The sequence below is a fragment of the Mus musculus genome, chromosome 11 (assembly GCF_000001635.26).
Source record: "Mus musculus strain C57BL/6J chromosome 11, GRCm38.p6 C57BL/6J".
NCBI classification, from domain to species: Eukaryota; Metazoa; Chordata; class Mammalia; order Rodentia; family Muridae; genus Mus; species Mus musculus.
The window spans coordinates 25817566-25842511 of NC_000077.6; the positions used below are offsets into that span (position 1 = coordinate 25817566).

General features: G+C 38.5%; 2 long non-coding RNA genes across 2 annotated transcripts in view; one reads left to right on the plus strand and one right to left on the minus strand.

The window, feature by feature from the left end:
- Window positions 1-1731, plus strand: part of Gm51856 — a 35789-nt gene extending 34058 nt beyond the window's left edge. The window contains exon 3 of the long non-coding RNA XR_003949537.1: window positions 1331-1731. This is a non-coding gene — a long non-coding RNA (predicted gene, 51856). The remainder of the gene's footprint in view (window positions 1-1330) is intronic.
- The window catches only part of 5730522E02Rik (RIKEN cDNA 5730522E02 gene), a 593731-nt gene that overhangs the window by 200720 nt on the left and 368065 nt on the right, over window positions 1-24946 (minus strand). The window lies entirely within an intron of this gene.

Sequence of the window (24946 nt, forward strand, 5' to 3'; positions counted from 1 at the left end):
GATTTTTGCTCCCTGTGTTCTACAGAGCACTCAAATTCCTTATTAGTCAAGCTTTCTCCACATATTAACTTCTGTTTAGTTTCTAACTTTCTTCCCACACCACTTCCCCCAAACTATAGGCATGAGCAGCAGCTATTCCAAGACTCAATGTGCACACAGATGTACTTGCCTTTCTCTTACCTGCTGCACCAAAACCTCTTGGCTTTCTTCTCTATCTGACTAATGCCTTCTTCAAGTCAGTATTCAAATACCATCTCATGGCTGCAAGCCTACCTGTGAGACTCTGGCAAGCTGGTTTTGCTCTTGTGTTGTCTTTCCCTGTTACCCTTTCAGGCTCTTCTTTAGGTGAGACCAGTGTTTATCTTAGCTTTTGGAAGGCCATCAGAGTTCACGTGTCTGCTTATAAACAAATGAAGGAGTGGTGACAAAGGATAATGCTTCGTATGTAAAATACTGGGATTTCTAATGAAGTTCAGATACACGTGACCTGAAGCATAAAGGGGCATATAAATGAAGGTGACTCCAAAATTTAAAACGGGGAGTTATCTTTTCTTCTTTTATTTTCTCTTTGTTTCTTTGTTTCTTCCTTCCTTCCTTTCTTTCTTTCTCTTTCTTTCTTTCTTTCCTTCTTTCTTTCTTTCTTTCTTTCTTTCTTTCTTTCTTTCTTTCTTTCTTTTGGGGGGTGGGTGGGTATGGCAGATATTGCTCACTCAGAAACACATGCCCATATCTCTGCAGATCCAAGTGTTGTAATTTTCGATTTTCTGTTTAGTGTAGGTGTTTTCATAATTGGGATGAACTGAGAAAACTCCATGCTACTGTCGTTAAAAGTCACCTTTCCACCTGGGCAATGCAATGATCCAGGCTTTCAAAGGTGTCTGAATGACTTCTCCCCAGAGGGACTGAGCAGAAAGGAGATGCGCTTTGTAACACTACAGAGTTACTGACCTTCCATTGTAGCCAATCTGCAAATGTCAAAGCCATGAGCATCTCTAAAGAGAAAGCTACTATTTAAAAACAGATGTTGAAAATAGAGGGCCTTGAGAGCTGCCCTCTCCCCAGACACACTTGCCAGCAATTCTGAAAAGCACTAAATACACAACGTGAATCATTCCTCTGCCCTCTTTCCACTTTAAAACTAAAAACAGAATGCAGAATAAGGTTTAACCTTTGTTTACCCACCTTAAGACTGAAGAGTCAATTCCTAAGGAAAAAAAATCCTAGAAGATGATGAAATGGCCTAACCCTGAAAAAGGAAAGTGGATATACAAATGCCACAAATGGAGCTGGTGCCAGAGATTCTGAAATTCTTCATTTTTATTTGTTTTAGGTGGAGGGTTCTATGACCAGGTTGGACATGCTCCATTTGACAGATGGGACATTTATCACCATTATCATCATCATCATCACCACCACCAGCAGCAGCAGCAGCAACACAATTATAACTTTGATGACCCATAAGTAGATAGGAAAGAAAATGTTAGAGTTGGAATTCTGTGTTGGAGAGACTCACACAGAAGCTAACTATTATAGATTCAACAATCCCAATGCAGGTGTGACATGAAGGATTCTATCTTTACTGTGGTAGTTTTTATATGCTTGGCCCAGGGAGTGACACTATTTGGAGATGTATCCTTGTTTGAGTAAGTGTGTCACTGTAGGAGTGGGGAATGAGAACCTACTCCTAACCACACAGGAGCCAGTCTTCTCCTGTTTGCCTTTGGAATGAGATATAGAACTCTCATCTCCTCCAGCATCATACCAGTCTGGACCCATGCTCCTGCCTTGTTGATAATGGACTGAACCTCTGAACCTGTAAGCCAGCCCCAATTAAATGTCTGTTCACAATAGTAAAACCCTAAGATATTCACTCACCTGAAAGTTTGTTTGAATTGTTTATTCATCCAATGATAACCTAAGATGCCACATGGGCACAGAATGTTAGAGATCGGGTTTCTGGAGGCACATAAGTGCATCCGTGCTGAATAAGTTCCCAGATTGGTGGCTATAAAAGAATGAAGTACAAGGCAGGGACACTGAGCATCCAAACCCTGGAATCACAGGAAGTAGCTTCTCACAGGATCTACACTGGTGTGGATAAGAACCAGCATTTAAAGATGTGTGAACACCACTACACCAAAAAAAGGCAGTATCAAAAATGGGGATTCAGCTGCAGGCCCAGGATCAGAGGCCACAGAGGGAGATCCCTCCTATGAATCTGGAAAAAAAGAGGCTTTCCTGGCTCTCAGCATGGATGGAGCTGGGGATGGCAAATGAACTTTTTGCTTGTGATATAGCAAATGTATTTCCCAGGAGAGAAAACTAATAACAGGGAATCATTAAGATGCAAATCCTCTCTGAAGAGCAAATGAATGGATGAGGGATAAATGACTGTGCAACAGAGAGCCATTTCTGCAAGGCAGGAGGGGGGGCAGGAGCAGGAGAAGGAGGAAAGACAGGTAGGGAACTGGGGTTCTCTTCTGCTATACAATGTAGAGAACATCCACACCTCAAACTGGATAGCTGAGTTACAAGTAGCACTTATTGGCCAGCTTCTACAAAAGCCATATAATAAATATTTACAAGAATAAAAGATAATAACATATACATATAAAATCAAGCATTTTCAAGCTAACTTTAAAAAGAAAAGTAATAAACAAAAAATGAATAACTACATGGATGATATAATTCTTCCCAACTGCAGGAATGCTTGGCTGGCACTAGGGACTTATTTTAAGACCCCCATCGCACTGATCTGTAAGTATTTGCACCTCTTGTCTATAATGCTTGGTGCTGTCTATACCCCATTTATAGCCCCTGTGTTCCTTATGGCATTTCTAAATTACTGATAGTGCAGCACGAGTGCTGGGTAAATAGTAATTGCATTGTTTAGAGAAAAATGACAAAATAAGCATCTGTTCACAACAATGCATTCCCAAATATGCTCAATGCACAGTTGGCTAGAGGCATAGTTATGGAGGGCCAATAGCTTTCAAGTCTCCCACTGTAAGCCATGGAAAGATGTGAAGGGATCCGCAAATCACAAAATCTTTACAATCATGAGAGACTTGCCTCCAAAGCCATATTTCAGGTCTCTGCCTTGGATGGTCACAAATCTGTGTCCCCAGGACCACTGGCATCAGTATCACCTGGGAACTAACCAAAATTGTTGATCCCTAGCCCAACTCTGATCCTTCTAGAGGAGAAACTCAGAGATGGCTGACGAGTCTCTTATTTGTTTTCAGTAAGAGAAACAAGCTCCTTTCAATTCATGCAATACCTTGTTAAAGGCAAGATTCCACGGAATGAGAACTGGTAAGAGTTTCTCCTTTGTCCAAACAGAAGGGGAGCTTCATGAGTACAGGTTTCTAACTTCAGATGATCTTCGTGTGTTTCCATGCTTGCCTCATAGGCAGTTTTTGTAATGTGTCAGCTGAAACCATTATGGAAGCAATACACCCTGCCTGGATATGAATTGATTATGTAAAAAATTCCAGAAAACACTAAGAGCAGTTCTGGTGAAGGAGAAATTTGTGGATGAAAAGCTTGGATTCCTTAATGGAAAACCAACATGCCTTTCTTCAGCAAATGGTGAGCAGTGGATTAAAAAGGCATTAAGCTGCCTCCTTTGCCATTTGAAATGTGCATTCAAATTCAAGACAGCATTTAAAATATTAAAACATCCAGTGAGTTTATTACTAGCTCATTTAATATGGCGACCATGAAAAATTTAGTTTAAGCTACCCAATAAGGGCTCAGGGGACATTTAAAAACACACAGAGAGATAACTGAATTTTTAAAGGGAGTTCCTTATTAACTTTTCCCCCTCATCTGTTACCATAGCTATTTTCCAGCTGTATAAACAGTCTGGAGAGTATGCCCTGAATGAATTCACCCTTCAGAAAACAACATAATTACAGCCATTCCAGCAAACCGAGTGCCAAAAAAGTTACAAATTAATTGAAGGTTAGCATTGAAAATTAAATCTTAGTCAGCTTGAAGTCATCTTTTAGGCTCCTTCCTATAGAATTAAGTAGGGAATTCACTCCATATCAGTTTGGTTGACAGAGTTCCAAAGATCAGGTGGACAAATGGCCTTCTTTCCAACTACCACTTTCCTGGGATCTGATATTGCTAATTTCAAGGGGCGCTTGCCAAAGTAGCTCACAACACACTGGCTATGATTTATGCAAGACGTGGGAGAACTTCCTTCTCTCTAAGTGTCTAGTGATTAGTAAAATATCAATTCATCTTATTCTGAATTATTTTGATCAAGGCTGTTGAGAGACACTATAAATTTTTTTCTTTTTCTTCTATTATTGTTTCAGACTTTGCAAAAATGATTCAAAGAATCTAAGTACAACTTTTACCCAAATTTCCTAAATATTAGCATATATCAAATATTTATTAATGTTAATAAGTTTGTCAAAATGAAGGAGTTAATATTAAAATTCAGTCACTCTATAATAAACAGAGTTTACCCAATATTACCTTATCTGAGTGGTCTAAGATTACCAACAATGGTTTACCTGATATTCATAATTTTTTCCTTAATTTCCTCTAGTCTCATCAGAATATCTATGTCCTCCATAGTGCCCAGACTGTGGAGTGCTTCAAGATAGCAGAGATCATATTAGTCTTTCAAACGCCCATAGTTTAATATGAAATAAAAATAAACCTAAAAGTTAGATATTAGAAAACATGCGGAAGTTATTTTGGATTAGAAAGAAAGAAACATTGTTTATATTTTTAAAAATCAAACCTGGAATGATGCTGTGCCATACTCTCCATACCCAAATACCATCAGGAGAGAGCCTGTCTCTGAGGAATGAAAATACACCTGTGAGCACAGCTAGGACCCCCACTTCTGCTGAAATTCCTGGCCCAAGAGGAACTTGCCCAGTGCCATCAGGGCACAGGATCCAAGGAACAGCTGAAGACAGGATACTTCATGTTTCCCTCTGCATCCTGGAGCTGAACCTGTGCCACAGGTCTCCATACCCAAATTCCTTCTGAAGAGAACTGGTCTCACAGGAGTACTGACACACAGGCTTGCAGGAGGGACAAGCCACAGTCAGAGAGAGCAAGACCATCTAACACCAGAGAAACCAGATGGCAAGAGCAAGACCACAAACAACAGAAATCAAGTCTACTTGGCATCATCAGCAACCAGTTCTCCTACCACAGCGAGCCCTGGATACCCCAACACACCAAAAAAAGCAAGACTGTGACTTAAAATCACATATCATGATGATGATAGAAGACTTTAAGAAGGACACAAATAACACTCTTAAAGAAATACAGGAAAACACAGGTAAACAGGTAGAAGCCCTTAAAGATGATATACAAAAATCTCTTAAAGAATTACATGAAAACACAACCAAACAGGTGAAGGAATTGAACAAAACCATCCAGGATCTAAAAATTGGAAGAGAAACAATAAAAAAGAAATCACAAAAGGAGACAATCCTGGAGATAGAAAACCTAGGAAGGAGATCGGGAGTCATAGATGCAAGCATCACCAACAGAATACAAGAGACAGAAGAGAGAATCTCAGGTGCAGAAGATACCATAGAAAACATTGACACAACAGTCAAAGAAAATGCAAAATGCAAAATGTTCCTAACCTCAAAAATCCAGGAAATTCTGGACACAATGAGAAGACCAAACCTAAGGAGAGTAGGTATAGAAGAGAGTGAAGACTTCCAACTTAAGGGGCCAGTAAATATATTCAACAAAATTATAGAAGAAGATGTCCCTAACCTAAAGAAAGAGATGCCCATAAACACACAAGAAGCCTTCAGAACTCCAAGTAGAATAGACCAGAAAAGAAATTCCTCCCATCACATAATAATCAAAATACCAAATATACAAAAGCCAATAAAGAATATTAAAAGGAGTAAGGAAAAAAGGTCAAGTAACATATGAAGGCAGACCTATCAGAATTACAGCAAACTTCTCACCAGAGACTATGAAAGCTAGAAGATCCTGGGCAGATGTTAAACAGAACCTACGAGAACACAAATGCCAGCCCAAGTTACTATACCCAGCAAAACTCTCAATTACCATAGATGGAGAAACCAAGATATTCCATGACAAAAACAAATTTACACAATATCTTTTCACAAATCTAGTACTAAAAGGGATAATGAATGGAAAACACTAATACAAGGAGGGAAACTACACCCTAGAAAAAGCAAGAAAGTATTCTTTCATCAAATCCAAAAGAAAAGAGCCAGACAAAATAAAAGTAACATCAAAAATAACAGGATATAAGAATGGCTACTCCAGGTGTTTCTTGATACCATTTGCTTGGAAAATTGTTTTACAGTCCTTTACTCAGAGGTAGTCTCTCTATCTTTGCCATTGAGGTGTGTTTCCTACATGCAGCAAAATGCTGGGTCCTGTTTATGTATCCAGTCTGTTAGTCTATGTCTCTTTATTGGGGAATTAAGTCCATTGATGTTAAGAGATATTAAGGAACAATACCCTACTCAATAATACCTTGGTCAATGAAGAAATAAAGAAATTAAAGACTTTTTATAATTTAATGAAAATGAAGGCATACCATACCCAAACTTATGGGACACAATGAAAGCAGTGCTAAGAGGAAAACTCAGTTTTTTGTGCCTCCAAAAGAAACTGGCAAGAGCATACACTAGCAGCTTAACAGTACACCTGAAAGCTCTAGACCAAAAAGAAGCAAGTACACCCAAGAGGAGTAGAATGGCAGGAAATAATCAAACTCAGGGCTGAAATAAACCAAGTAGAAACAACAAGAACTATACAAAGAATCAACAAAGCCAGAGGCTGTTTCTTAGAGAAAATCAACACAATAGATGAACCTTTAGCCAGACTAACCAGAGGGCACAGAGACAGTATCCAAATTAACAAAATCAGAAATGAAAAGAGAGATATAACAGTAGAAACTGAGGAAATTCAAAAAACCATCAAATCCTACTACAGAAGCCTATATTCAACAAAACTTGAAAATCTGGATGAAATGGACAGATACCAAATACTGAAGTTAAATCAGGATCAGATAAAGTATCTAAACAATCCCATGATCCCTAAAGAAATAGAAGCAGTCATTAAAAGTCTCCCAACCAAAACAACCCAGGACCATATAGGTTTAGTGCAGAATTCTATCAGACCTTCAAAGAAGACCTAATACTCTCTTCGAACTATTCCATAAAATAGAAACAGAAGGAACACTACCCAAGTCATTCTATGAAGCTACAGTTACAGTGCATATTCTCCCATGGAGATGGAATGGATTCTGTCTAATCAAGACCTTTTCACAATTTCCCTTCATAGAGGACTTCATAAGAGATTGTTTTCTACTTCTATCATGTTTAATGTTCTAAATAGGTTTTTAAAACTGGTTGAGTGCATATTACTTTTAGCTTCAGAAGACATCATGTATATTTAAAAGGCATTTAACAATTATAAATTATTTTGATGACTTCGAAAATGTCAATAAAGAGCTGTATATTTCAAAATAAATTTTATTAGTTTAATAAAAAATTCAAACACTTTAATGCAAATGAACACAATTCAGAAGTCCTTTGCTTCAAAAAAGTAAGCATCAATGGCTGAAAGAAATAGTCAAGGAATTTATGTGCAGTCTTCAGATTGTCACTGTGGTCAATGCTTTTTATTGCTATCACTTAAACAATGAATGGTAAACAGCTAAGGTTAATCATGTCACCTATAATAGGAATTTGGGGTCACCTGTGAAGCTTGACTGAAGATTTGGAACAAGTAGGTCCTTTCCTGGTATCAGTCCCAAATCCACTGTTGACAGTGAATTCACCAAGCCATATATTAAGTACAAGTCCAGAGGCTAATTACAATTCTGGAACTTTCTCGTTTTAGGCTGCTATGACACACTATGAGACTCTTGGCAGAGGCTCTAGGTATTTCTGGATATCAACTGTTCTCAATTTATCTCATTTCTTCAGTATCCAATCTCATCTGCACAGTTCATGCAAATCACTATTCTGTTGGATTTCTAGACTCTTGGGCTGTAGAGACCATTAGAGGCTTGTAGTCTAGACCACTAGCTGACACATTCTTCCCTTAAGGTACCTAGCAGATGTGTGGGGACTTTCAGCTAGGGTACCAAGTTTTCGGGGAACTTGCAGAGTTTTAACACCCACCCAGCCTCACTGTACAGCCTTGACTTTTAAAAGACTGTTCCAAGTCTGTCTTCTTCTGTTACTCACAACAGTTTAGTGCATCTGCATCCTCTGAAAAGATGTTTATAAAATGGCCCAAAGGGTCCCAATCTACTCTGAGGAGGACCAGCAGTCACATCAGAAAGATTGCACTACCTAACTGCCCATAGTTCAAACCAGTGTTGTTTCTTACTGGGCTTTGGGAATTACACTTGCCTTTTATGAGCTGGGACACTACCATACTGCTTCATTTTTGTCATGTACAAAAGTCGAAGGGGTGCTGAGAATGCAAATCTATATTTACCTAGTTTGGACTCCTCTTCATTATATTTGACCCGTGATTTCAACCTTCTGGTAGCTTTGGGACAGGTAAGCAAATGTTTGAGTTCTCTACCTTATCTTGCCATGTAACATCAGAAAAGTAAGTCATTCTTATCTCTTAGTAAAGACACCACTTAAAATAATGGACAGAAATATAACCACTGTCAGAAATATAAGTATAGTTAATTCTCTGAATGTACATTTTGCCTTTTTAAGTACCACATGTCACAGAATTAATGATTTCTTTTTTTTTTCTTATTTTCTTTATTTACATTTCAAATGTTATCCCTTTTCCTGGTTTCCCCTCCAAAAACCCCTCCTCCATCTCTTACCCCCTCCCACTGCTCATTAATCCACCCACTCCTGCTTCCTGGCCCTGGCATTCCCCTATACTGGGGTGAATTACTGATTTCTAATGTGTATGTCTATCATTCACATCTTACCACTTCTTTCAAAATGTGAAAGCTTGGCTGATTAGACCTATATCCTCTTTGGCCAATAACAGAATGGAGAAACCTAGCCAAGCCTTGAAACCAGGCTGGGAAATTCAGGATGAGTTGTGAACATGTCACATGTTGCTCTCATTGAAGTCAGAACTTTGTCAATCATTCAGTTTGCTGATTCCTGCCATCACTAAAGACAGCTGGCTTCTGAACCAACTTGAAATGCAGCATCCACCTTCCCTCCTGATACTGTATACATTGTTATGATAAACTATCCCGGCAAGAACAAGGGAGAAATGGTTTATTTTGGCTCACTGTTTCATAGAGACAGAGGCTACCATGGTGAATAAGACAGCCATCTGCAGAGCAAGCCCAGTGTCAGGAGCAATAAGCTGTCTGGTCACTTCACATCTATACTCATAAAACAAACAGAGAGAACACAAATGGGGCCAACCTCTAAAACCTCAAGGTGTGTCCCAAGTGACATGCTTCCTCTAGCAAGGCTCTACTCTACCTCCTGAAGGTTCTATAACCTCTCACGAACAGTGCCCACAGCATAGGATCCTATGAGGGACATTTCACATTCAAACCACAATACTTTACAGTAATAATAATTATAAAAATTATTATCTATGTAATAATATATAGTAAAGATATTATATGGCATATATAATTATATAATAACATAATATATTGTATAGTAAAATTATGAATAATAATAAATAACAAAGCCTCACTATGCAGACCCTTGATGGCCTGGAAATGCAACAATCCTCCTGCCTCAGCCTTCCAAGTATTCTTCAATACCCATCACTACTTATTTCTATTTTAATTTTAACAGAACCTCCTATGAATACTGGCTTTGCTTATTTTCTGGAACATTCTGTTAGTACTGTTTCCAATTTTTATACATGCATCTCTTCAAAAGATGGTATAATTTTTCTCACCAAGAGCCTGCATTATTGTTTTCAGTTCACAAAATTTCAGGAGTCTCTATGAGGTTATATTTACTTCCTAAGGTTAAAAATATTAAATTTATTTATATTTCTCACACTCTAAATAATTAGTAATTGACTGATATAACACATTCTCAGTTCCTACATAGGAATATAAAAATATTGAATAAAGACCCATTGAATGATATGTATGTATAAAATATATGATACACATATGCACATATATACAATACACACAAACAAATACATATGAATCTACATATTATGTGTGTGTGTTGTGTGCACTCTCTTACGTGCTCATGCCCACATACACAATTGTGCACATATAAACATTTGTTTACTTATATAATGGAATTTTTCTTTCATATGGAAACCAAAATGAAAATGTAAATCACTTGTGGTTGGTGCAATTGTATGCTCTTTGGAAACAAATTGTAACCACTTTGTGCAAATCACCCAAAGGGCAAAAGTGAGAGATGCTTTTGTTAATTAGCTCGATGGGGCTGGATTGAACCAAAGATCTTAGGGCTAATGCTAATGAGTTGTCAGCTAATATTGGTAAGATGATTGTAGTTTTTAATTTAAAAAGCACTTTGCCAATGCAAAGGACTGGGACTGCAAAATTCCTGTGCCATCTGGCCCACTAAATAAGGTAACAATTTCAAAAAAGTTTAGAAAGACAACAGATAGATAGATAGATAGATAGATAGATAGATACATAGATAGATACATAGATAGATACATAGATAGATACATAGATAGATACATAGATATATAGATACACAGATAGACAGAGAGATAAAAAGATAAAAATGTATTCCTTTATTTCCTTTTTCAATGACTATTTTTCTCCTCGGAGTCCTATGGAAATTCTACTTCTCATTGCTTAGACTGTGGGAAACAAAACAAAACAAAACAAAACAAACCACTAGAGTAAAAAACGAAAACACAAACAACTTGTACAAGTATGTGGTCCACACTTAAAAACAGGAGCTGTGAAAGCTGAACCAGGCCCTACATAACTGGCAGGCTATTTATCACAACAATTCAATGTAGGATTCATCCCAGTTGATAATTTTTGTTGATTTAATATTTACTTCTGGTATATCCTTCATCTCTCTTAATGGTTCACTTTCAGAGTCAGTAGATAAAACAGGACTTAACACAGACTACATTTGAAAGAAGAGGAAAATGAGTTACAAAGTTTGAGCCTTTCTTTGTGGTTCAATGTCATGGCCATGACCTCCGACCAGTCTCCAGCAGGCCTGTTACATATATCCTAGCTTCAATCCCAATGCTGTAACACTCAAGCTGCAGAGACAAGCAGCAAAGTATGGACACGGCCTCAAACATAGCAGGAGCTCACACCCATGAGTGCTTTGCCTGACATCACCATGCAGAACTCTCCTTCATACTTTGCTCCTTGGGAAATGTTACTTCTTCCCTTTGTAACCAAGACAGGAGTCCTCTAGAGATGGGAAGGTGAGCTACTAGTATCAGGATGTCTGTTATCTTCCATCATATAATATTTTCATTTCCTTTATGGTGTTTGAGTGGGAAAGCATCTCTTTCCTGCTATGCTGTAAGAGAACACAAAGAGCTACCAATCATGGCATGCCCATTCCTTCCATGCATTATGGTCTTGTTTGTACACCATGAATACTGGTATTTGGGGGGATCCAGGTGCTTTCAATGGGCCAGTTTAAAACCAAAGAGGAGAGCTGGAAAGATGACTCAGTCAGTGAAACCAAGCAAGTTTGATGGCCTGAGTATAAGTCTGAAGCACCCACACCAAATAGCTGTACACCATGTTCATATTATATTAACCAATGATGTGCACATCACCCAGTGGGCTGGATGTAATCCTAGCACTGGGGAAGCAAACACAAGCATATCCCTGGAGCTTGCTGAGCAGCCAGTCAAGCTTAGTGAGCTCCAGATTCAAAGAGACCCACTCTCAAAAGAGTAACGGAAATTGTGAGTGGAAAACTGTCCTCCCCATCTTCAAATAAAAAGTTAGACTTGTCATGATCTGTCTTTTATTTTGTGTTTCATAACTTAGTCATCTCAGATCTTACCAGCCAAGAAACACGAATGGGCTACAAAATCCTTAGCCTCATTTGGAGAAAACAATAGCAATTCAGCTCTCCTTATGAGTCTACCCTTGCCCACCTGACTCAGGCATGGCCTGAGCCAAAAGACAAATCTCAGATGCTTCCTTTCATTTAGCACTGGCTGTCCGTTTGCTGTGCAATAGTTAAGAGGTCAGAGCCCCAAAGCATACTCTATAGAAGGTTGATCCTTCTGAGTTATCACTCTGCCGTTTTCTAGAAGATGAAGGATGTGTAGAGGACACATAAAACTTTAGTCAATAAGTCCATTATTATGATTGGCTGAAGACCATAAAATGCATCCATCAAGCTATTGTGTTGCATCTCATGCTAAATTATGGTGATAAATAGCCCTTTAACTGTGACGTCATCTACTAATCTATTCCAAAAACTATTCACTGCCACCATTATGCATCACTCAGGTGCCTGCCAACTTGGTGAAAAATAAATAAATATATAAATGAAAGCTTCTACATGATGAAGTCAGATGAGAGTGTGCTTGACTCTGCAGACACAAATGTTGTCTGTTGTTTTCTTGTCATACTGTAGAACAATGCCTTCTTCAGCTCCCAGACTTATCTCACGTGAGCAGTGATATCCTCCTTGCTCAGCTCCTGCGGTGCCACGCATGTACTTCTAATTGTTTATAATTTACATCAGAACTGGACAGAGTCCGCTTGTGCTCTTGTTGCTTTGTAAGCACTGGTGACATATTTTTGCTATCTTGCTCTGGGTCGAATTTAATCCTATTGACAAGCCTTTAACGTAAAAATTTGCTGTGGAATGCCTTAATATTCTCGGGAGCTATGTAAAAGACATGTGGCAGTTGTTATCAGTATGTTTGGGATTTAGAAATGATTTTATACAAAATGTTCTCATACAATTAAGCATCTCTTGAGCTCTTACAGGATGCTATTTATTAAAACAATATTAAGAAAAATGAGTAAACATTTTAAGCCTACTTATGTATACATGTATGCATGTCTATATGCATCGATCTGGGTTTTGTTGTTGTTGTTGTTGTTGTTGTTGTTGTTGTTTTACATTTATGCTGGATTCTATTCAGACTAAACTAAAATGGATTTGTGATGATTTGTGATTTGGTAGCAACTACTCATCATTTCAAAGCAAGGTGATACTTAGAAACAAAAGTGCTAAAGACCTTAAAACCAACACGGACACACACACACACACACACACACACACACACACACACACACACACAATAACCTCAGCTAGCTCTCTCTTGCAGGAATGTACACACATATCAGACACACTGTGGTTGTCATCATCAACAATAAATTGATAAAGATAAGTGACTTTATTTTATTTACACAGAATTAGAGGAGATAAGATACAAAGTAAAAGACAGACGGCTCATTGGCATTTCATTCAAAAACATGGAGCCTAATATATCTAATTTACTTTTAGCTTTAACAACACAATGGAGATGTTTCAGCTTCTGTGTTTTCTGTAGTTCCTTATGAGATGACTGGCTTACACAGGAGAAATACTCAAGCACACTAATATAAACCACCCAAACTTAATCAGTTACAGCCTACATTTATCTGCTATGCTTGTTTATATATTTTGCTAACATTTTAAATTTTCAATGGACCCATGGGAAACTCTCTGCTAATATGTCCTTTGAAGAGAAAGATAAAACCTGCTGCTAAAGGTATAGTTTATACAACCATGGGCCACACAAAAATATACAACAACAATTCAGTTCTTAAAGTTTTCCCCTTTACTGCATACATTTTAATCATCAACACTAATCTAATCCAAGGGAGATTTGGAGAGAAAAGGGCAGTTCTAGAATGGAACACTCTTTGGCCACTCTTGGCAGAAGTTTGGCTTTAACTCAGTACTGAAAGCAAAATACTTTTCAGCTTTATCCACTCTAGTGTGTGCTGTCACAACTGAGAGCAGGTCAGCCCCTCCCTCCAAGAGAGGCAGAGGGTCTTCCAGTCCGTTGTTCTAGCTAGATAACTAGTTTTCTTCTCTCCTCTCTCCTTTCTCCCCTCTCTCCTCTCTCCTCTCTCCTTCTCTCCTCCTCTCTTCTCTCTCCCTCTCCTTTCCTCCCTCCCTCTTCCCCCTCTTTCTCAGTCTCTCTCTCCCCCTCCCTCTGTCTCCTCCCTCCTTCCCTCCCATCCCTCATCCTTCCTATGAATCCTTTACTATCCAGGTCTTTCTCTTATCATTGTGGCTATATTCAGCATTTAGTGGAGCACATTTGAATAACTTGTAAACATCAAAGTTAATCTATTATTACTCATAAAACATACACACTTTCCCACTTTCACCTCACACCATACTCTGACAAGTCCCTGATCCTCGCTACTGTATGGTTACTGCTGTTCTTATCACCTTTTTGCTTCCTGGTGGGTCTGTAATTGTCTTCTCATCCCTGGAGCAACATCAGGATCACTCAATAAATTGATTGTCAGGGGATATTTGAAGAACAAAACAGCTTGAGCTCTAGAAGCCAAGTGCCTTATGGCCTCCAGCCCAGAAAAAGAAGGATAGGGATGAAGGAGCCTCATCGCACTCCATCTCTCTAACACATGGGTGGGAAGTGGGGAAATAGATTTCATCCTATTTCTACTCAGAAACAGCAAACAGTGATAGAAAGATGATTACGGAGTTAAATAAAAACCTTCTTGGGCTTTTTGGGGCTCAGATATCAGAGTCCTAAATTTGAACAGTTCACTGCAGCTTTCCTGACATGCATGTAACTTCCTACTTCTGTGCAGATACAGTATGTCTTGCCTCTGTAGGAATGAGGCTGGGATAGGTATTCCTCCATGGCTGAAGTTCAGCTGAAAGACTGTTCAAGTGTTGGATATTCAGGCTTTCCTTTTAGAATCCTGCTAAGGGGAGCCCTTCTATGAAGAAATGTTGCCGCCTTTGTTACCAAAGAGCCTGAGGGGAGAGAGATCTACCTTTCAAGTTGCCATTGAGCAACTAACGTGATTATACTTAATGAGGCAAGATGTGGGAATTGCTGGATGCAGAAGGCACTTCTGTCAGGAGAGTTTTGAGTGAATCAATGCAAGGGAACAACAGGTGGAAGAGATACAATTAGTCCAGAGCGGACTGTGTACAGTCACTATACTCATCAGACTGGGAAAGCTTACCTTGCTAATCCCATTTTACCAATATGAAAAGAGATGCTTACAGACCTTGAGACTTAAGTTAACACAACAACAACAAATCACTCAACTCTATTGTCCATGCTTCAAAACAAACAAAAAGTCGAAAAAAACAAAGCCATTTTCTTTTTCAGAAGACTTCTCAATGTAAGGCAGTGTTTAGAAAGGAGAGGATGGTGACATTGTTTACTGTAAAGACAAAAACAAACCTGAATGCATTTACCTCTCCTGATACCACAGTGCAGATACACAACCTGTACTTTACAAGAATTTATTAAATCCAACCGCTGGTATTAGTGATGCTTCTGGGACGGCCCTGGAGTCACCACAATGTGCAAACACACCATGGTGGCTCTGGAGGAATTACCTGTATCCACAAAGGCATCTAATGGATTACTTCCTGGTTGTAAGGGCAGTGACTGCAGTTTCTCAGGGCATCCTTTTATAAAATCAACAACAACAAAACCCCACCAAAAACTGAATTTTAAAAGAAAAATTAGGTTGAGCAGAGACACGATTGGAAGAATTTCTGACTTAGGTGAACTTGAAAAGACTAATTACTCACTAGCTTTACTCTTAAAATGCTGGAGAATATAAAAACTTTAAGAGAGAAAATCTAAAAGGCATAGCTGAGCTCAAATATATGTACTAATTATATTTTTGTGACCCTAAAGCACTCATATCCTGAAGCTGTATCTGCTCTTCTCAGGCTGAACCATAGAAGAGGTTCACAATTCTTGCTACTCTGAACAAGAGAAAAGTAGGAAAACCTATGAACGTCAGGTTAGAGCCAGGCTAGGAAACAAGGGGCTGGCAGGGGAAAAAAGCTTGGATGGTTGCCAGGTTGTGAGAGGCCCAAGATGTGACATCCTTATAGCCCTTTAGGCAGGTCCAGAATGAATCAAGGTGAGGTGTGGAGAGGGACTGTAAGAGTCAGGTTCTCAAAAATATATCTCCTTGATGATAACTGTTTGGAGAGTGTAACTTTCCTGTCCAGTCAGTTAGATCTGTGCATAGTACTCGGAACTAGGAACACATGATTGCCTGTCTACGAAGGAAGGGACATACATGGTGAAAATGATTGGCTGCCACACATAGGCAGGCTGACCTGCTCATTGTAAGAAGGTAGGCCAGGACATGGTTAGCATTCTATGACAAGATTTGACTAAGCTATTGAATAAAAAGAAAAGGTAAAGGGAATAGAGAAAATTTTTCTCAGCCTTCCAATCAGAGAAAGACCATAGGACAGAGTCAATATATGAGGGAGAACAGGCCTGAGACAGCTAGGAGAGTTCTCCCTCTCTCTCTCTCTCTCTCTCTCTCTCTCTCTCTCTCTCTCTGTCACACACACACACACTTCTGCATGCAGTATGTGAACACTTGTAAGAAATTATTTATATATTAACAAAGTCAGTATTTAATTTGTAAACCAGCAGAGAATTCCAAGCTAAAAGATCGTGTATTATGAACAAAAGATGTTTCTATTATCTTCTATTAAAGGTAATCATTATCTCAAATTGTTCCAAGGGGCTCTTTTCTATCAACAGGTAAAGAGAATCTATTTCTAGAAGGAGAAATGGTTTCATCAAATGGGCTGGATAAATGGCAAAAATCCCTGAATGGTAAGAAACTAGGAAACACGGTAACAGTGTCCATCAGGAACAGAGCATCCCGACAAGAGAGCAGAATATAGGTTCTGGAATAGGCAGAAGGAAGTCAGAGTGATCTGCTGCAATAAAGGATTGGAGCTGACACAGAAATGCCAGTAGAAAAAACAGAGTATGAAGAAGCTGAAAGGATCAGGTGCCAAAAATTAAGAATGTGGGAATAGAAACAGGAGAGAGGGAGGAAGGGAGAGACAGGGGAGAGGGAGAGAGGGGTGTGGGGGAAGTAGAGGAATTGGGAGGGGGTAAGGGAGGGAAAGGGAGAGGGAGGAGAGAAAGGGGGAAAGAGAGAGAGAGAGAAAGAGAGGAAAATGGAGGGGAAGAGAGGGAGAGAGAGAGGAAGAGGGAGAGAGAGGGGGAGGTTAGGTTTCCAGGTTAATTTTAAGAATGACTCAGACTTTTGTTGACTGAACATCATATGTCCTTTGCAGCTTTGCAAATAAGAACCACACTTGCCTACAGATTGAAAGTGTGTTGGTATATGTTTTGCAGTGCTAGGATAATAAGGATGAATAATGAAATGGAAGTTAAGATTTCTGAATTTTCACCAGAATAAATTTTTACTTTCCTAGAATGAATAGACTAAGTGGCTTTTGCAAACTTAGATAATAGTTTCTAAATGAAGGAATGAGTGTTAAGAGCTTAATGTGTTAAGTCAGGCTAAGACCTTGAGGAAGCCTTTGGAAATATTTATAAAGATAGATTAGAAAAACAGTGAGGCAGCAGTGAAGCAAGCTTTCTGATCTGTCCTGTGCATTGCACCTATCAGGTTAGTTGTATTTCAGTGATGACCCTATGATAAGTTACAATGATCTTTTGGGGAATTCTCATTGAGTAACCACAAGGTAAGTCTCAGGCTGTGGTCATCAATGTACATCTTTGGTAATAATATACTTTGGTGTTGATTCAGAATTATAATTGAGCATTTGCTCCACAATTTGGAAAAGATTTCTTTGGCTATTCTTTCTAAATAATTGATTTACTAAATGAGATTCTTAGTCTGTACAAGTTACATTCCAAATTGTGGTTGCTGGGAGAAGCCGGAGAGCTCTTTGGGGATATGTCTTTGCTTAAAATAATTCCCAATGTAGGCAGGAGAAACTCACTGTCCCCTTAAGCAACTATATTTAGATTAAAAAGAGAGAAGTGCTTGATTCAAATACAACAGAGACTTAAAGAATGTCAGGAATGCCAGTTAGTTCTGTGGAGTTAACCTCCAGGAGAGGCTATAGAAACTGAGGATTTTGAAGATGTCTTCTTGTATACGGCATTACTACCCACGTAGCAAAGCATACCCAGTGGTCCTGGGTTTTCCCTGCTTCTAGATTAGTTCTTAGAAAGATATGTCTTTATTTGAGAAGAGTTTGGTACAACCTTAAGCTGGTATGCTGACAGAAAGGTTAAAGGAAGCCAGTTTCTACTCATAGAAGTCAGTTTGATGATTTATATATGGATTTACAGTTAAATCTCATTTCTGCTATCTACTAGTCTTATGGCTTTGGGTATACTATGCCAATTTTATGAGACAGTTTCCTGCTCTGTAGATTGGGTATAATACTAATAACAATAACAATAATAATAATAATAATAATAAACATGTTCTTGCTTGGGGAGATAAAAGTTGGTTTTCTCAGGTGTTCCTCTAGTAGGCATGGCATGGATAAAATGTCAGCCCCTTGTCACCATCAGCACCTGTAGCAGTACAGTTTGGACCTCACACAAGTGCTCCTTTCCTTTCTGTGTTCTTCCCAGTCGTTTCTCCAGAAGATTGGATTAATTCTCTACTGGAAGTAAGTCCCTTGCATTGTGGAGTAGTAAGATGAATCACACAGACTTCTACCACTATGGATGCAGGCAACAGGGCCTCATAACTAGAGTCAAGATCCCATTGTAGCTGAAGGGACATTGACTTTTGTTGGATTCAGTATTAGGAAATGTAGGAGGTGGGATCCAGGTTGGGATAGTAGATAATTGGTGGCATGTTCCTGGGGGTTATGTCTTGTACTGGTCCCCTCCCATTTGCTACCTGTTTCCTGGCTACCATACCACCATGCTGTCAAACAGCATGAGGTGAGCAACTTTATCTGTCTATATACTCTTTTCCTGTGAGGTACTACCTAGCCCTAGTTAATGGAGGAAATCAATCATGAGATACAACAAGTTATTCCTTCTGCAAATAAATAAGCAAACAAATTAAATACATAAATAAATAATTGCATTCACCTGTCTCCATGTATGAACCTCTTAAGGCTGGAGCTTATGAGTGACAGCTTTGGTTTCATTGTCTTGTCTCCCCTATTCAGTTCCTTCTAGTTTCATTTCTCTGGGATGTACACACATAGTAAGAGAAAATATGAAAGCCAAAAACAATTTTCACTCTAATAACCGCAGTGCTTAATAATATTCATTTTGGAGTACAAACACAGAAAAATATCAGGAAAGCAAACGGACACCATCATCATTGTGTCTTTTGATTAATCATGAAATCTGACTTTGGAAAAAACTATGCCTTTTGATAGAAAGAATGTATACGGCTAAATTCTGAAGAAGCCCACATAGTAGACAAGCCAATACTGACAGCTGATGGAGAGCCAAGTCCTCTGGGGTGATGCATTGAACAGCCCGATGGGGTGAGACAGCTTGGTGAGAACTGAAAAGTTGAATAGAACTGCAAAAAATGAGCCATGTCTTTCCAGAAAAGCTCATTTCCCTTCAAATGTAATATTTCAGGTTTGATACCCCAAGCATTCCTGCTGTATCCCACAGCATCCCATAAGGCAATATCCACCCATCATTTGGCAGTCCCGAAAATTCACATCTAAAACAAATGTAACATGAGATATTTTTCTTCAACTAGAAAATAAAGAATAAAGTTACGAATTAACTTCATGATACTTTGAATTGTAGCTTTTGGAAGAAAATAAAAGGCCCAAACCACTTCTAAATAGTTTAAACACACAAAAGAGAAAAATTAATTCCAAACGCTAATCTATCTCACCTCAAGAACATAAACATTTCTTCCCATTGCTGTAGTAAAAATGGGAATGGAATTTCTTTCTGAAAGTTGTGTGGAACAGCACTACTATAAGTTGGGCATTTGAGATTGAGCCTTACTTACTCTGCCACTGAGACTAATCATTTAATTGAGTTCGGTCAGTTTCCTCTCAATATGAGGCTGCTGAGCTGGACTTCTGGTAGAGGCCCTAGAGCATCAAATGATGACGGCTGCTGTGCACATTTATGGTATCTGCTCCCCTCTTTTGTATCATAAAGATAATCACATGTGACAGGTAAATAGACAGAGATAAGAAATTGTTTTTGATCAATGGTTTTCCAGGTAGGGGTCATGAGTAGCAGCTTTCCAAATATACTAATGTATATGGTTTCAGCTTCATTCTACATAGACACATGCACATATATAATACAGAATACACTTAGACTGATAGACTTATAAGTAAATATCTTTTGCACTGCCTGGATGCCCCCCATTGTTACTGAGTAGTGTGACACCACTGGGAACATTATTACTTAAAAGGTCAGCAAATATTTTTCAATTTTTGTTGGAAAATATGACTGGCTATCTTCTACCTTAACATGTTCTATTACAATTTTCCTATATGCTTTCACATATATTTTTCTCACTGGAAACAACAACAATCCCTCTACATTTCAGAAATAATCTCCAGCACACCTCATTCCTTAATTGCTTTAACTTCAACTCTAAGCTTGAGAAATAGCAGCTCTAATACCCTGATATTATTATACCATTTGAATGGTAAAATTATAATATAAATGTGATAGTTATTGAGTAGGTATTTTCTAAAAAAGAAATTTTTTTCTCTTCTTAAAAATTTTGCAAGATTCAAGCAAGGCTATAAGAGCCAGCATTATCTGTAACATGAGGTAATCTTCAGTCGACAATCATTAAGCAGAAACATTAAAGGAAAAACAAATTCTGCCTCAAAAAGAGAAAGAATTTTAAATTTTTCATTGTGAAGGCCAGGGTACTTTTTTAAAACCAGCTATACACGTCAGAATTTTATCTCTTTTGTTTTGAATAATACAGCATTTATTTGGGGCCCCATTAACAATTCTGCACTCTCAAAAAAAAATTGTCCCTACCTTTAAGATCTGATCCATTTCTGAAATACTCACATGACAATCAAATGTTTTCCCTTACAGTTTTCTGCCTTTGATGTTTATTTCAGGTGTCCCAAAGTCTGAATTTCATCATACGAATTATCTAATAAGCTGGATTCTGTTCCAAATATACCAGCAGGCTGCCCTTTTCCCACAATGTCATCCAGATGGCCTTCAACCCACATGAAGCTACTAGAAACACAATAATATTCTAAAGTCCTTGTCCCTCCAATCCCTCTCCTATGCTCCATTTATTTCCTACACTCTCACTTGCTAAGAGGAGACAAAAATCTTTATGCAATTCAGAGGCATAAGCAGGTTTTCAGCTACCTGTGCTGTATGAGTGTAAGTAATTTTCTCTCATAGAAATAATGGGCAGGGGGAGAAAGATGAATTGGAGTATAGTGCACTGTCCTCCAATGAGAAAAAGAAACAGGTTATTACATGAATTAAACCAAAGAAATGATTTTAAACCTACCAATCAACTGGGATATGTGTTCTCACATCATAAATTTATTCTTCACAAACTTGGTAATTCTTTATCATGACAAAGCAGAGAAAAAAATCCATCGCATTAAGCAGGTTCAGCAGTGAGCTGTCTGCCATGCGAAAGAGACTAAGAGGTTCGGGCACAAAATCTTTGCACCTCTGACTCATGACCACAATGTCTTACAGTGAATGCTAGGACACTCAAATCCCTTCCAGATCTGTGTTTCTCTCTGTAAAACAATGTGTCTGGCCAGACAGGTTTATGAAAAGTCAGTAGATGATGAATCATACTTAACAAAATATGGAAGTCTCCAGGGCTTCTGTTCTTTGTCCCTACTGGGACTTGAAAAGGCAACTGTTCATCTTGAGGTTGCTAGACAGCAGTGGAACTCCTTCCTCTGGGCCTGTATTCACATCCCCTCGTTGGAGTACAGGTGCTTCTAAGAAGGCCAGTATTTAAACTTGCAGCAAGTCACAGAGGTTGGGTCCAGAGCAAGGTTGCAGTCCTGATTGCTAGAGAGGAAGCTGGAGTGACACCGGAATGATGACATAGTGACATCCTACAGATGGCCTGATTTTTTTCATTTGTTGTTTCTTAAAAAATGTTTCTGAGCTTGAAAAAAAAATCAGAAATCAACAATCTTTTACTTTGGCCTAAGTTGTGGGTGTTTTTCCAGCCCATTTGTTGACATATAGTTTCCTTGTTAATAATAGATAATTATTTGGCAAAAACAACTAGCAACCTACTTTTCCTCTACTCACAAAAAAGTAAAAAATAAATAAAAAATAAAAACGTTGGATTTTATACTGAAGTGTTTTTACTTCTCTTTTTAATGAATTACATAAATTTACAGCTCGATCAAGATTGAAGACATGCTTTTATGACATTCTAGCTTTTAAATATTTCAAGGAATGTGTACAGTCTTTTCTTGTCTAACTTTTCTTTAACATAATCTTTAAAATAAAAAATCAAAGCTATATAAATGTATAAGGTCCCTTTTGACCATCCTTGGGAATTTAAGAACACATAAGTGCAGATTTATGCACACTTGTTTTTTTCTCTGTGTAGCAGGGGCACTCCTGTTTCTCTAAAAGTGCACCAAACCATTTAGAGTTTGGTACGGATGGAGCAGGACAAGGGGAAGACACTCAAAACCTGAATGACTGCCGGACTCTCATCCGGACCTTTCTCCTGTGCTCTGGGAATTTCAGGCCTTTCTTTTCTGCAAACATCTCCTGAGCTTAGAGACTTACCTGAAGTGTAATGCAAGGACTGAAAGTAACAGGTGGAGACTCCTTCTGAACACTACATCTCCTAGGACATGGCTTCAAAGGACTCCTGACTGCTCTAGCCAATGTCCTCAGTGTCTACTACCCTCTCTCTAATCAAGGTTCATGATTCTTCACCATCCCATGGTGTGGCTGTGAAATCTGTGAGTGTAGGCAAAGGCATTAGCATTTTTATCTGTTTACTGCCAAGTGTTTTCTTCTAACACCCAATATTCTCAGAGGAATATTGAGATTTCCATAATCCTTGTCCCATTCTCCTGACTTGTGTAATATTTGTTGTCCCATTCATATGATCCTCGATAATTCCTGCTAATTTCATACTCAAAAGAAATTTGACAATCACTGCTAAACAAATGAAAAAAGTAATCTACTTCTAATATAGTGGTACATTTTCCAATTGACATATTCCCAAAGCCAAATATTTTCTCATACATACATTATATACACTATACATTCAGGTACTATCCTAATGTATTAGATTGTACATCTACAATGGTAGAAATATAGTGTGTACATTATAAGAAGCAGAACTGTAAATGATCAGTTTAGAAGGAATATGGATGAAGGTTATCATATTTTTTCCCATCACATACAGTGCCTGTAGCACTATATTGGTGAATATATTTTTTAGTAAATATTAAAATCAAAACACAGGCTGTCTTAGTTAGGGTTTCACTGATGTGAACAGACACCATGACCAAAGCAGCTCTTATAAGAACTGGGGCTGGCTTACAGGTTCAGAGGTTCAGTCCATTATCATCAAGGTATGATTGTGGCAGTCTCCAGGCAGACATGGTGCAGGAGAAACTGACAGTTCTACAGCTTCATCTGAAGACTGCTAGGAAAAGACTGGCTTCCAGGTAGCTAGGTTGAGGGTATTAAAGCCCATGCCCAAAATGACACACCTACTCCAACAAGGCCACAACTTCTAATAGTGCCACTCCCTGGGCCAAGCATATACAAACTATCATACAGGTCTTGAGTGTCACAGAGGGGCTTGTTGATGTAATAAGGAGAAGGACTGTCTGGTGCTTAAAGAAAACCTAACTCTTCTCATTCTTAGGTCATTAGCTTACTGGCTAATTTTGACTGAGAAGAAACTTTTGCTGAGAAGTTGAAAAGGTAGGCAGTCACCAAGCTAGACTGGGGGTCCTATACTTGCATCTTCCAGATAGTTCATATTAAGAAATACAAGATTGTTTAAGGCTGCTGCTGGGGCATTAAAGTAGTTGGACCAAGGAGAGCTTCCATTTTGCCAAGACTAGAACTGATAGTGAGATTCAGAGAAAAACATACCCAGTTACATATATCATAAGAGTTACAGATTTATAAACTGACTTCAGTTACATGGGCTTTGGTTTTGTGTGTATGTTTGTGTTCAGTCATCATTCTGAATTCCCATCCTCTCAATCAAACAGATAGTGGATGCACAGTGGAAGAGTCCAAAGATATGTGTCAAGTAATCAATGACTCTGTTGGTTTTGGCATAATAAAAAGGGTCAAATACATATAATTTTGTAATACTGCCTGACTATGATTTAGAAATATACACTGCATATGTGCTGGTATAGTATATACATACACATACATGTGCATATACACGTGCACACATATACAAACACATACACACACATATGCCTTGCACATATACACAGATTTTGTAGTGGAGTCAGACACTAACTAATTCCAGCTGTGGTTCTGGTACCCACTCTCTTGAAGAAGCTCCAGATGACATCTTATATTTTGATCATTCACTTCTGTCCTTTGTGTCTTAAAATTGGAATTTGCAGCAAGTGCAGTCAAGTGAGTCCAATCGAAATGTCCCTGGGCTAATCCTTCTAAATCATGGGAAGATACTCATTCTATCTTTTATACTTTGCACAAATTGTTATAATCCTTTTGCCTTTTGCCTTTTAATGGAGGGAAATTATTATGAGATAGAGCTAGACAAGATACCTTTTACATAAAATGATCACTTCTTAGTATTGCTACTTGGCATCCTGAGATGACATGCTTTCGAGGGTTGAAGTAAAAAAGTATAAAGAATTGTGCCCAAACCTGAACATCGGGATGCCCTGTGCATTCTTCTGGTTGTGTGACGTGGGTTTTGATTTTTCTGCACTCACAAGACAACTTCCATCTTTGGGATTCTCACCCACCTCTCACTTTATATATACTCCTCCCTTCATTTATGAGT